This window comes from Notamacropus eugenii, chromosome 2 (assembly GCF_028372415.1).
Source record: "Notamacropus eugenii isolate mMacEug1 chromosome 2, mMacEug1.pri_v2, whole genome shotgun sequence".
In the NCBI taxonomy this organism is placed as follows: Eukaryota; Metazoa; Chordata; class Mammalia; order Diprotodontia; family Macropodidae; genus Notamacropus; species Notamacropus eugenii.
In genome coordinates this window covers 350,674,188-350,689,166 of record NC_092873.1, presented here as the reverse complement: position 1 = coordinate 350,689,166, position 14,979 = coordinate 350,674,188, and positions in this window count along the sequence as shown.

Genomic DNA, 14,979 nt, shown 5'->3' with positions numbered 1-14,979 from the left:
AAGTAGAGGCAGACAGTGCCTCACACAGCTGAGGATTTTTTCCAACAAACACCAGCTGGTTGATTGGGTTCATAGCCCCTACAGAGGGAAATGTCCCGGTCAGGAAGAACATGACCTCAGCCTAGCCATGTTGGTCTCCGGATCTGACTCAAAATCATTTTGGAGCCATTGGACACCCATCCCTAGAGGCAGCTCCAAGGAGGCTGAAGAGGCAGCTGCCAGTTTCCAGAGGCCCAGCCTGGGCAGAGACTGCCCCACCCTGAGCAGCTCCATTTCCTTGTAGAGAAATTCCAACTAAATCTAAAGGGGAAAGCTTAAAGAAAAGACCACATGCCTCTCCAACATCTCTCCTCATCCCATCTCACAGAATTATGCAATTTAGACATGGAAGGAACCTTAGAAACCATCTTATAAAATTCTTGCATTTTTTAGATGAGGACACTGAGGCACAGAAATAGGTGACTTGCTTAAGAAGAAAAATCAGAGCTCTCAAACTCTGCTTCCATCAAGCTCCTTATTTATTTTTGTGTCAAGATGGGGAGGGAGATCAGAATTAGGTGACTTGCCCAGGGTCACACTGCTAGTATGTGTCTGAGGCTGGATTTGAATTCAGATCCTCCTGACTCTGGAGACAGTGCTTTATTCCCCTTGCAGCCTACCTGCCCCAAGCTACCAATTTAGAGGGCAGTGACTGTATCAATGACTATGTTCTAAGATAGGATGCCCACCTCAAAACTAGGTGGGTACTCTCAAGATGCCAGAACACTGGGCAAAGTGCCTAGGCCCTGGTTTCTTCTTAGCTTCCACACAAAGAAGAGATACAGGTAATTATTCCAAAGCTCTTTTGCCTTATGGAGGTCTCCCAAATTTGTTCCACCCCTCTTGTCAAATGCAGGGTAGTGAGAAGAGCTCTGAGGGGCAGCTAGTCCCTGTAGTCAGGAGGACCTGATTTCAAATTCTACCTCAGACACTTAATAGCTGTGTGACCTGGGCAAGTCACTTAACCCCTAATGCCTCCAAAAAAAGAGAAAAATCCTAGACTCATGATGTAGAGTGAGGTGAGCAGAACCTTTGGAACAATTTTCACAATATCAACCCTGTAAAGAAAACTTGAAAAGACTCAAGAACTCAAATTAAGGCAATGTCTTCACATGTATCCAGAGGACTGATAATAAAGCATGCTGCCCACCTCCTGACAAAGGAGATGGATTCTGGGTACAGAAAGAGATGTACACTTTTTGGACATGACCAATGAGGGGGATTTGTTTTGACTGACTATGCATATGTGTTGCAAGGGATTTTTTTTTCTATTTTTTTCAACGGGGCAGGGTGGCAAAGAAGATAAATGTTTTTAAAAAATGAATGAAGGATTCAGACTCAGAAGACATATCCTCAGTTTGTTCCTAGCTCTGTGGCCTGGGGCAAGCCAGTGCCACTTTGTGGGACTCAGTTTCCTTATACATAAAATGAAAAAGTTAAAATGGATAATCTCTAAGGAGCTAGCTAGTTCTAAATCTTAATTGTTATCCTATTATCCAACAACATGTTGGGTTTTATGGAAACTGAGAACTATGGACCTTATCCACCATGCTCTGATTTCTTAATCAGTTCTCTGAGCAGGAACTCTTGGAGGATCTTGCTCTTCTGGAAAGATGTCTAGGAAGGAGAATGTGGGGATGAAAGAACATCTAATCTATCAGAAAAACCTGGACTTATCTGAACTGATGCAAAGTGAAACGAGCAGAAACAGGAGAACATTGTACACAGTAATGGCAACACTGTTTGATGATCAACTATGAATGACTTAATTCTTCTCAGCAATACAATGATCTAAGACAATTCCAAAGGACTCATGATGGAAAATGTATCCATATCCAGAGAAAAAACTGATGGAGTCTGAATGCAGATTGAAGCATATTATTTTCACTTCATTTTTTTCATGTTTTTTTTTTTGGTCTGTTTCTTCTTTCACAACTGTGACTAATATGGAAATAGGTTTTACATGATTGCACATATATAACATATCAAATTGCTTACCATTTTAGGAAGAGGGGAGTGGGAAAATTTGAAACTCAAAATTTTGTAAAAATGAATGTTAAAAATTGTCTGTGCATATAATTGGAAAAAATACTATTTTTAAAAAGAGCACCTCATCAAGGTTATTTTAGGACAGAAGCCCAGCCAGGTACTTTTCTTGGGCTGTTCCACAGAGGGCTAGAAGGACCTGTATAAGTGGTTTTCCTAAAACATAGATCTGATCCTCCCTCCTTCAATAAATTCCAGTGGCTTTCTATTACCTTCAGGATAAAATACAAGCTCCTTTGTCTGGCATTTAAAGCTCTTCACAACCTGACCCCTTCTTGCCTTTCTAGTCTTCTTATACTTTTTCTAATCAATCAATCAACATTTTTAAGGACCTACTATGTGCCAGGTACTAAGGGATACAAAAAGACAGTCCCTGACATCAAGGAACTTACAATCTAATGGATGAATTCCTTTATTTGGTTGTTATTTATTGACTTTATTCTCCTACACTCATTCTATGATTCAGCCATACCAGTCTACTAGCTGTTTTTCAAAACAGGATGCTTCATTTCCCCTATCCGTGCCTTTGCACTGACTATCCCCCATGCCTAAAATGTTGTCCTTCCCCAGGAAGATCCTTAGGAACTCTGCCTTTTAAAACTCTTCAAGACTCCACCTTCTATCAAAGGCTTTTCTCAATCTCCCCAGAAGCTAGAGCCTATCCCTCTGAGTTTGCCTTCCACCTATTCTGTATGCATCATGTATGTACCTAATAACCTACATGTTGTCTCCCCCACTAGCATGTAAACACGTTGAGGACAGAGACTGTTTCTTCCTAGAGGCAGCAGGTGGCTCAGTGGACAGAGGGCTGAGTCAGGACCTAAGTTCAAATTTGACCTCAGATGCTTTCTATCTGTGTGACCCTGGACAAGTCATTAAACTTCTGTTTGCCTCAGTTTCCTCAAGTGTAAAAGAGGGATAATAACAGCACTTCCCTTACAGGGTTACTGTGAGGATCAAATATGATATTGGTAAGGTGCTTAGCACAGTGCCTGGCATATAGTAGGTACTATATAAATGTTGGTTCTCTTTCCTTTCCTTTTCTTTGTATCCCCAGGGCTTAGCACATAATAATAAATGCTTTTTGATTACTTCAATCAACAAAAGTTTTCCAGGTACTCTTACATACATTGTATCATATTTAATGAAGATTTATTGACCCTGGGAAAGTCACTTAATCCAATTTGCCTCAGTTTCCTCATCTGTAAAACGAATTGCAGAAGGAAATAGCAAAACAATCCAGTCTCTTTGCCAAGAAAACCTCAAATGGGGTCACAAAGAGTAGGACATGACTGAAAAAACTGACTAAACAACAACTGTGTGCAGACAACACTGTGCTAAGTGCTGAGGAGATGCAAATTACAGATAAAACATACTCCCTGCCCAGTTTTTTAGGAGGGTGGAAATCAGTGTGGTACAATAGGAAAAAAACTGAGTTTGGAGGCAGAGTCCTAGCTCTGACACTTATCATCGGCTGGACTTTCGATAAGTTATTGAGGTATCTCTGAAACTGCCTTATTTAAATCCAATTCACCCTCATGATGTCATTGGTCTTCTTTGAGACTGAAGGACAGTAAGCAAGAACCGCCTGATCCGTAAAGGGAGGAGGTTAAGCTGGATTATGTCTGAGGTGTTATCTGGCTTTAAATATATGAAACAAATACACAGATAATTAATACACATGTCATATGGTGAGTGGTCAGGAGAAAGATAGGAAACTTCCTCTGCAAACGTAGATCAGCATCTGCTCTACAACTTGTTTTAGACATAGGCAGTGTGTGTCCATGGTGGGGCTTGAACTCAGGTATTTTTGGTTTCTAGTCCAGCTTGCTAAGCCAGGCTGTCTTTCGTAAATGAATCAGAAAGGGGGCAGCTAGGTGGCACAGTGGAAACAATCAGGAGGACCTGAGTTCAAATACAGCCTCAGATCAATTGCCTATATGATCCTGGCAAACGTATGTTTGTCTAAAAGACCATTTTTACAGCGAACTCACACAAGGCAAGATTACACAAGAGGCCAGAAGAACACTGTCAAGGTCTCTCTGAAGAACTCTGGAATCAATTGTCTCTGTCTCTCTGTCTCTGTCTTTCTCTTTCCCTCTCTCTCTCTCTCCTACTCCTCCCCCTCCCCTCCTTCTCCATCTTCTCCTCCTCTTTCTTTTTCTTCTTCTCCTCTTCCTCTCTCCCTCTCCTCCTTCCCCTAACACACTCTCTCTGCTTCTCTTTCTCCTCTCTCCCTCTCCCTCCACTCACCTTCTCCTTCTACTCCTCTCCCCTTCCCCTCCTACTCCTCTCCCCTTCTCCTCCTTCCCCTCCTCCTCCTTCTTCCTCTTCCTCTTCCTCTTCTTCTTCTTCTTCTTCTTCTTCTTTTTCTTCTTCTTCTTCTCTCCCTCCTTCTCCACCCCTCCCAGGGGTTTTTGTTTTAGGAAGAAAAAACACTAGGGGCAACTGATTGCCTCATCTCGCCACCCAACTTCCATGTGGCCATAAATACAGCTGTTTCTTGTCTCTTTCTGTTTAGTGTTCCCTGGCCTAACTTTAATGAGTATCAGGGACTCAACAGACTATGACTTTTGAAAGGTCAGAAAAAGTCATCAAAAGCCCCCTTAGCAATCAAATCCAATAGCAACAGTAGCATCACATAATGAAGAATCTGCCCAGAGAATTAACCTGCCTTGCTGAAGTCCAGCAGTAAATCAATCTGACAGTCAAAACACTATATCCTGCAAACAAAGGAGCAGCTAATCTATCAGCCAGCATACCGAAGTGATCTTGGTGGGTTTGGGGAGGATGTTTTGTAGGAATTACTTTAAGGTTTATCCCACTCTCCCCAGAGACTGAGTGACTGTGATTTCAGAGGGATATAGTTCTAACTCTTCCCAGTAAGTATCTCCTTTTAAAAGCTAATTGATGTTAATTGCTTAATTGATATTGATGAAATGGTAATTGGTCAAATTATATTTGGGGAAACATACCAGATGGGGGCTCATGAGTGATAGTAATAATATTATAACTCTACAAGCCCCTCAGGGTTACCCACTAGACGCTAAGGGGATCAGTAGCCAGCCTTTGGACCCAACCTGCTAGTGCTTGTGGGAACTGGAATAGTGAGCCCAAAGCCTTACTACCCTGGTAAAGTGGGCAAAGACTGTAAGAACAACTCCAATTCACACATCATCCCTGTACTTTGTATTAACTAACAGTTTCAACCTCTGCCCAATTAGACCTAAGAGTCTAGATGTCTTTTGAGATTTCTTCTTCTTCCCTCTTTAACAAAGGTTAGAGGAAATAACAGATGCCTGGAGAAATTCAGAAGCTTATTCTCTACCCTGAGATACTGGTGGAAGAACATGAGCTTTCTCACCACCATTCCCTGAGATCCTCCTTTGGAATGAGATTAAGCTGGGAATTCTCAGACTCCAGAGTCTCCAGACTCACCAGCCTTTGGCTACCACCTCCTGACTCTTCTTGTAGATTCTTCTTCCCTAACAGAAAGCCACAGAACTGGAGGGAACTCAAAGCTCATTTAATCCAACTCCACCCCCTTATTTCACAGCTGAAGAAACTGAGGCAACATAGTGTCAGCATGGAAAATAAAACCCAGGTCCCCTGATATTACAGTTACCTAAACTAAAATACTCAAATGGATTTGTAACAGCCTTGATTCAGAATTTACTTCCAGTTATACTGATCACAACCCATCCATGCCTGCAAAACCTTTGCCACACTTTTCCAATACTAAGGAAAGTGTACAGCATGTAGTAGGCCCTTAATAAATGTTTACTGACTGACTGACTCTTGTCTGTGCCCTCTCATAAGTTTAAGACAGAGAATCTGCTCAAGGTTTTCCTTAGTTTCTCCTGAAATCACAAGAATACCAGTAGATCACTGGATGTCCATTTGTCATCTCTCAGAAAGATCTTATCTTTCTAATAAGTAATTCCTTGATGACATCTTTTATTCCTGTCCTTCAAAATTCCTCATCAGTTATATGCTACAGCCTGTTCGCATCTAGTGTGTGCCTTCCTATTATTCTCTTTGTGATAATCATTTTTAATCCATTGGATATTATTCTATCCCAGGTTTCACTTCCATAAAACAATGCCAGTAGAATGCTTCTAGTTATAAGATGGATCTTTTAAAAATGACCCTTTGATCACAAAAGTCCACCAAGGCACTAAACAGAGACACATATGTTTGCCAAAGGTACTTGCTGCTGCGATGGAGATAGAGTGTAGTCCAAGTTGAAGAGCAAGTCCCTGCAGATGGTGAGATGTCCCAGGTACTTCTTTTTTGCAGATGACATTGTGTTAACTGCATTATTTAGCCCTGGATCATTGAAAAGTCTCCCAGAATAGGTCTGCAATCATTCAAATGAGTTTGGCTTGACCATCCAGAGGGATGGGAAATACCAAGTGGATGAAGAATGCCTATTGTCCTGCCTATAACAGGCACTTTCAACCTTGTCCATCAGTATTTATATCCTGTGACAGATAATACAGATTGACTGATTGGAACCAGAGTGGAACAAAAGGAGGAGAGTGAGCTAGATTAATTTAAGGAGATTGCAAAGCTCCTTTAATCACACCAAACTATAAAAAAAAAATTAAAGCCAAACCAAAAATTAAACACACACACACACACACACACACACACATACACACACACAACTATTCCTTTACTAGGAAACACCAGCTTCTGTAATTAAAAAAAAAACAAGCCAAATCGAATCAATCAAATACCTGCCTTTGGCTGTCCTTTCTGACTCTCAAGCCAGGGTCTTTGCTCTATGACATCTGGGGGTTCTTTAACTTAGGATCAGAGAATTTATTTGGGAGGTTTTGTTTTTAAGCATTTTGATGACTGCATTTCGGTGTGCATTTCAGGATCATACTGGCCCTACCACCCTGTCCTGTGCTGTATTTGGAGCCCAGGGGAATGAAGGCACTTGGAGCGCACGGAGCCAGAACTGGGAGTTCTAGTGACTACTCTGGGGGGAGGGGTGGGAGGTGGGGAGAGGGAGTAGGTAAGGGAACTGGGGGAGTGAGTCCTGAGCTAGCACCAACGGACAAGGAGCCCTACAGAACCCAAGAGTCAGGCTGTCTTCAGGAGGGGTCCAAAGAGCAGAGAGGAGGCTGCCCAGACTGGCAGGAGAGGTCGGGGCTGGGGAGGGAGGAGGATGAAAACTTTCCTCACCTTGGGCCTCTGGGAGCCAAAGAAAAAGAGCAACTCATTGGAAGAGGTCCTGGGAAGGAGTGAAATTCCGCCCCCTATCCCTCCCGGTGGCAGCCACTCCAGGGGTTACAACAGCCAGCACCCTGGCCCGGGCCCAGACCCTGTGGGCGAATCGTGAGGCTGGCAGATGGGCCAGGCGCCCCACCAGCTGTCCAGCTGCTGAAGGAAGGGGTTAGGAGAGCCGGCAGTGGTTGGGGGGGGGGGTCCCCTGGGAGCTCTAGGGGCAAAGGTTCTTCTCCTCCCTGCCCACTCAAAGGAAGCCTTCTCCACCAGCAGTCCTATTCCCCTTGGATCCTTCAGGGTGTGGACTGAAGCATGAAGAATGAAGGGTAGATATCTGGGGGACCTATCTTCTTCATTCAGATTCTGCCACCACTTGCCCCTCTTTACCCCATACAATCCTTCAGGCATCTAGTGTTTCCCCATCTCTCACCTGGCCTTCAATAACCAGTTTCTTCAAGCTCTTCTTTCATCCCCTATCCCCAGGACAACTTCATCCTTCTTCAGCCCTCCTCCTTCCCTGCCCCAGCTCCCAAGTGTTCTTCTCCAGGAAAGTGTTCTCTGATTCTCCTGGCTAGACAGGCTCTGAACACACTTTTATTCAAAGTTGGAATTCTTTCACTGCGTCTGGGTTCTCCTATGTTTGGGTCCTCTCCTCTGACTGGAAACTCTCTGAAGGCAAGTACTGGATCTGTTACATCAAATCAAGGAGTTCCTTTTGGGCAGGACCTGTCTTTATTGCTCAAAGCAAAAGGATCCAATAGTGGGCTCTGTCTCTGTGGACTGTAAGTAGGTACTGACAAGAGATAAGGGGTATTGAGAAGGGAGATGGCAAGGAGATTCACAAACCAGAAATGGGAGGTATTTCCTCCTCGGAGAGCTGTTAGAAAAAGCAGTATTCATTGTTTCCCTCACATACAGGCCAGGGGACTGAACAAGATGACCTCTGAGAGGCCTCCTTTCTACCAGATCATTATCTTTCCCACTTGCCCTTCCAGATGCTAAGAGGACAAAGGATTTCCTGAGGCCACAGGGTTGTGATAGTCTACAAAGGAACCCAAGCTAAGGCAGACTAGCAATAGTCAAAGTGGGGAGCTGGCTGACATACAGCATGGGAGGGTTGTAATAAGGGGTACTTTTTCATAGTCTTTCTTCAATATGCATTTTTCAACGATAGAAAATTCAGTTTTATGGCACATAGGCATTTATTTTGTGGTCAAAGTCTCATGTTCAGCAAAAGTTCAAAGGCCATGATAGAGATTAGTAATGTGTAGAAAGGTAATTTTCAGATCTTGTTCAGTGGGCACAATGTCCTTATTCTGAAGCTGGAACCAGGGATCCAGGTTCTTCCTGGGACTTCTATCCAAGAGAGGTTTCCTAGCCTTCGGTAGAGATGCTTCATTGCATAGAGGCACTTCCCAGGGCAGCCCTCCCTTCCCAGTTCTCTTCCCCCTTGCCCTGTTTCCATCCCCACATCTCTCGGAAAGAGCAGTGAGTCAGCCCCAACCATGAACTCACCCCAAGCAGTAAAAATAGCAAACCAAACAAGCCTCTCCCCCAAGCCAGGCTGGAGGTGGGGAGGCCAGAGAAGGGGGCTCACTGGCTCAGTGCAATGAATTTTTCTCTGATCAGCTGAAAGGATGGGGAATCTTTTGATGTCCTGAAGAATGAACCTAGCATCCTTATTGCCCCTAGAAACTCAGCCACATCAAAGCTACTTAAGGAAGCTGGTTTGGGTGGGATGATGTCACACGTAGAGTCACACACAGTCACACAGATTCACGGTCACACACATACCCCTGAAGCCACACATACACCCAGTCATACATAGGAGGCAGTGTGGTGTAAAGAGAACTAGGCTCACAGTCAGTACTAGTCCAGGCTCCTCAACTTACTCTCTGTATGACCTTGGGCAAGTCATTACCTCTTAATGGGTCTCAGTTTCCTCCTCTGCAAGGTGAGGGGGATTGCCTGAAGAGAATATTCTGTGCCTCTAATCAGAATTTCCCAGGCAAAGCTTTCAACATTCACTGTGTTTCCCAGTTCCCTCACAGTGCACATCATCAGAGCAATGGGTCTTGAACAAAATGGTTGATCCAGAAATGACTGCTAAATTGAGAAGGATGAGTGACCCATACTGAAATATTTTGGCCATAAGTCAACTTCTCCATGCATTCCAAACCTCTGCCTTCCATATCCCCATTCGAAATACTCCCTGCCCCCTACAATCCTCCCTGCTGTCCCTTGACGTTGGTATAGAAACACCTTCGACTCTGTTGCCTTCCCCTCCCCACCATACATACACAGATGGAAAAATAGGTCTGCTCCTGAAAAAATAAAATCACAAGTTGCAATCTAAAATCTAATGGAAATATCTTCTGGGATAGATAGATAGATGTATATATCTGTATATTTGGAATATATATGGAATATGGAATATGCAGTTATCTCTTTCACATCAAGGTTTCCCATCTAGGTTTCCGTATATGGCAGGGTCATAGTAAAAAATTAAATAGAAATTTTTTGAAAGTTTTGCAGAAGCCACAGATGACATGTGAAGGCAATGCAGAAAAAGTTTAGAAACTCAGAAATGCATGAAATGTATGTATAGTGCAGTATAGTATCAACATATTTTATCTTTTAATACCATAATAATTCAGAGTTCTTCTCTGGTACCAAGGGAAGGTCGAAAAATTTTACATGGATTTTCCAGCTCATGGGGATATCTTGCCCCTAACCCCAGAAATGTGCAAAGGATAACTGTGTATTATTTTGGATTATCTGGCATTTTAATATTGCATTGCTTTACCGGAACAGATGATTAGAAGTGACAATATGGCCTTACAGGAAGATTGTGCTTCAATTCAACATGCATTTATTAAATACCTACTGCAAGGAAGGCATTCTATTCAGCCCCAAATACCTGTGACTTTCAAAAGTCAGCCATGTGTGGATATTTTCAAATATTTAGATATTGGGCATTGTGTATAAACAACCTCAATTATGATAATTCCTTTGATGTTTCCAGGTCTGGTCAGCAGCTCTCTCTTTCTTTGCTTTACTCAAAGACCATTTCCAGGATGATAGGGCACTTGCGCATAATAAACTTGGTAGATAGGATCTGGGTTAGACCAAAAGAGGAACTTCCAGAGGAATGGGGCCGTGGCATCCTCTTCACTGGAAAACAATGTAAGTGATTCTCTTTTCTCAGCAGTGCCTGAAGGCTGGAGGCAGAAGCTTGGAAGAGATGACCTCTCTGGGCCCCTCCCAGATGGAGGTATCTGGGACTCTGTGAGTCTCCTCCACCCCATCACAAAACTCCACATCGTCATCACTGGTTTGGTGGCTTGGGCCTGTCGCCTAATGGGGCTTTGTGGTTAGATCTGGCGACTGGGGACTCCTGACTCCTATTCTTAGCTGAAGCTGCACCTCAAGGCATGCAGCGTTGCTGGAGGCCACCAGCTGCCCTCACCTCCAAGTTGAGTGGATGATGTAAATGTTTCTCTGAGAACTAGATGGGTCCTCGATCTTCACCAGTACCTGACAGGTCCTACCAGACCTTAGAGAGGGCAGAATGGAGCTCCCCTTTCTGAGGATCAAGAAAGGAAGAGATTATCTGCTCCCAGAATTAAGAAACTTAGTTCTGAATCTTGGTCCCTGCACCTATTGGCTGTGTGACCATGGCCATGTTATTTCAAGTATCTGAGCCTTGGTTTTCTCATCTATGAAATGGGAATAATAGCATTCTCACTCTACATGGTCACTGCGAAAAAATCTTGTATACCTTTGAAGCAGTGGGTAAACATCTACTATCGTTAGTTCTAGAAATGTCTCCCAAACATCAGAAAGAGGAGATCCCATTGCTTTCCAGAGAGGCTTCCCAGCTTCTATTTGATATTCCTGTGTAAATTTAGGACAGCTCCCCACCTGAATTTTTGTCATCTGGATATTTGTTTGTGCTGCTATCTGACTTCTGTTTAGCTAGCTACCCCATTTATCTCAGGTCTTCATCACCTGTCATGCCCTAGTCTTCCTACAAGGACCTGGGGCTCTGGTCACTGTCCTTTCCACAAATAAAAAAAGGCATTGGAAGCAGAAGGCAGAGTATCCCATCCATCTTGGATTTCTCAGTTCACACTGCTGGAAGTGGGGTGAGAAAGGTGGCCCTGTCTGGATTACTTTCTGTCTGGGTTTAGGAGAAACCATTTGGAGACTGCTTTGGAATATTTCATTCTTTTGTCTCTGTGAGATGATCAGATTTAGAGGTGTATGAAACCATAAAGATCACCCAATCCAACCCCTTCATTTAATAGATAAGGAAGCTAAGACAGTTAAGAATAATGGATAGCACTGAACTTGGAGAGGAAGAACATGGATCCAGATACTGCCTTGTATACTTATTAGCTGGAGGATGTTGGGGAAGTCATTCAATCTCTCTGTACCTCAGTTTTCTTTCTGTAAAATAAAGGGTTTGGATTCAATGGCTTCTAAGGTTGCTTCTAACTGAAAATCTATGATCCTTTGAGGAAGTCCTATTACCATATAATAACCAAGAGCTCACATTTATGTAATGCCTTTAGGTTTGCAAAGTCCTTTATAAGCACTATCTCACAACAGCCTTATGAGGTAAGGGCTATTGGGATTATCCTCATTTTGCAGAAAATGAAACTGAAACTCAGAGAGATGAGGACCAACTTGTCTTCCAGGCCAAGGGCTCCTTTGTATCCATCCCAGCTGGTTCTCTGTGAGAGGAAGGTCTCTCTCCTATTTATCCTTATATTCTTTCCTACCCTAGGCATTTAACTATCTCCTGCACAGAGTAGGCAGCTTAATAAACTCTTGAATTGAATCAATCACCAATTATAGTTATTGAATGGCTAACCTACAGTTTCATAAATGGTCTATCCTCCTTACTAGATTTGGAGGATTTCACTCCTGACCTTTTTATGATCTCCTCTTGGGTCAGAGACTAATCATTTTTTTAAATGAACTTTTTTTTTATTATGAACTTGACCATCAACAACCACAAATGTTTCAATATGCTGAGAAGAACCCAAAAAAGGACTATATATTAACATATGGGTTTATGTTATGTTCAATGGATTTTATATAACAAAATTGCCCTGCTTCTGTGTCCTCTTCTGTAGTTCATTTTGTTCTCTTGTTTTACTTATATATTTTTTGTTTTGCTGACATTTTCTTTTTACTTTCCTTTATTCTGGGGCGGGGGAACTCTATCATAACCTGTTAAGTTGAAAGTCACTCTGTCCCCTTGAAATTAAAAAAGTATAGTTCAGCTATAAATAAAACTGATTGATATGTTGACCATGAGGGAGAATGTACATCTTTCTGAATGTTTTCTGTTGTCTTGTTACAGTGGAAACAGAGCATGGATTCTAAAGTCAGAAGACCTTTAAGAGTTTCCACCTGGGTAATCTTGGGCAAATAATTTAACCTTCCTGGGCCTTGGCTTCTCCACTTGTCAAATGAAGGATTTCAGCTAGATGGCCTCCAAGTCCTACCTGCTCTAGACCCTCTCTAAGTTTAGGGTCTCTCTGCCAAGAGGCAGGAGGCACAAACCCACAAAGAACCTAGCCAAGTATCTTCAACACAATGTATGATTTTAAAAACACTCTTAGAACTAACAAGCACCTATCATGTGCATGGACTAGTTCTGTGCCGTAGTGGAAAGATTAAAAAAAAAAAGTCAGAAACAGACTTTGCATCCAGGGAGACTTTAGTCCAAAAAGGAAATAAGCCTCCCAAAAGAGGATCACAATACAGAGGTGCCTTGGTTAACAGTTGACTCGGATTGAACAAAAATCTCTGGGAAACAAGGCTCCTTTTAAGCTATCTACTTGGGGGATAGGGGAAGACAGCTAGGTGACTCAGTCGACGGAACCAAGACCTGGAGTCAGGAAGACTTGAGTTCAAATCCAACCTCGGACACTTACTAGCTGTTTGACCCTGAGAGCAAGTCACTTAACCCTGTTTGCCTCAGTTTCCTCATCTATAAAATGAGTTGGAGAAGGAAAGAGCCAACCACTCCAGTATCTCTGCACTGAAAATCCCAAATGGGGTCGCCAAGAATCAGACAGGATTGAACAACAACAAAATTTGGGGGAGGGGAACATACTGGTTTCCTTGGAACTGAGGGAGTGGCAGTGACAGCTAGCAGCAGAAGAGAAGAAATAAGAGAGATGGAAGCTTTATCTCAAGTAAAAAGCTCAGCAACAGTAAGGTTACAGTAGGTAGCACTTAGGAAGTGTTTTAAGGTTTGCAAAGCACTTTATCCATACTGTCTCATTTGATCATAACAGCCCTTTGTAGTAAGGTCTATATTACATTCCCATTTTATAGATGAGGAAACTGAGTTGTATGGAATTGAACTGACTTGCCCAGGACCACATGGCAAGTAAGCATTGCAGACAAGACTCAATTCAGGTTTTCCTGACTCCAAATCCAACATTCTATCCACTGTATGACTTAACTGCCTCAAGTATAGCATGAACTCTGGCAGGATTGAGAAGAGGAAAATAATAATGAATAATAACAGCTGCTAACATTTATATAGCACCTACTATCTTCTAGGCACTGTGCTAAGAGCTTTACAAATATCACCTCATTTGATACTCACAACAACCCTGGGAGGTAGGTACTATTATTGTCCCCGTTTTACAAGCAAACAGAGGTTAAGTTCATTTCATCTCCTACCTTAAAATCCCCTGGCTTGCGTGGTCTGGTGACCTGGGTTCAAGAGAGATACCATATAGGGGAGGATTATTTATAAAAGGGCAAGTGTTTGTTACCCCCTTGCCCTGACCCCAGACTCTAGTGATTCAATACTTGGGGCCTCTGGCAGTGAAGGTTCATTCCTCCAATATACTTAGAACTCATTCTCTTTACTTATTGGGTTGTTAAGGGCACTGAACCCAGTGAAGGTATGTAAAGGGAATCAAAAGAGGCAGAGAACTCCATCTTCTAGGTACTCAGGTCTAGAGGAAGGGGCTTTTAGCTACTTTTGAATGAAGGATTCAATTAAAATGGGACCCAAGATGGTGGGAGGATATTACTAGTAATGGGGGAAAAGCATAAGAAACAGTCTAGAGAGGGAAACCTACAAGGCACTAGAAGGTCATAGATTTAGAGCTGGAAGAAGCTCAGAGGTCAATTAGTCCCAACCCTTCATTTTGCAGATGAGGAAACTGACCCAGAGAGAGACAGGGTGACTTTCCAAAGTTCACATAGCATGATCCATGGAGAGAGGGGTGTTTAAACTCTTGTTCTGGAGTTGAGAAGACCTGAGTTTAACTCCCCCTGTGACATTTACTACCTGTGTGACTTTGATTAAGTTATTTTACTTCCCTGGCCCTCAGTTTCCTCCCCTATAAAATGAACTAGATCAGGGGTTCTTAACCTGGGGTCTGTGAATTTGGTTTTTAAAACATTTTGATAACTTCATTTCTGTATAACTGATTTCTTTGTAATTTTATGCATTTAAAAACATTATTCTGGGAAGGGGTTCCTGCATACTACCAAAGGGTCCATGAAAAACAAAACATTTTAGAAACACTTTGACTAAATTATTCCTTTCATGTTCCTATGAGCTGGACTTCCTATTAGGTGGCATTCTGATAGAAATCCTTTTTCAAATCCAGC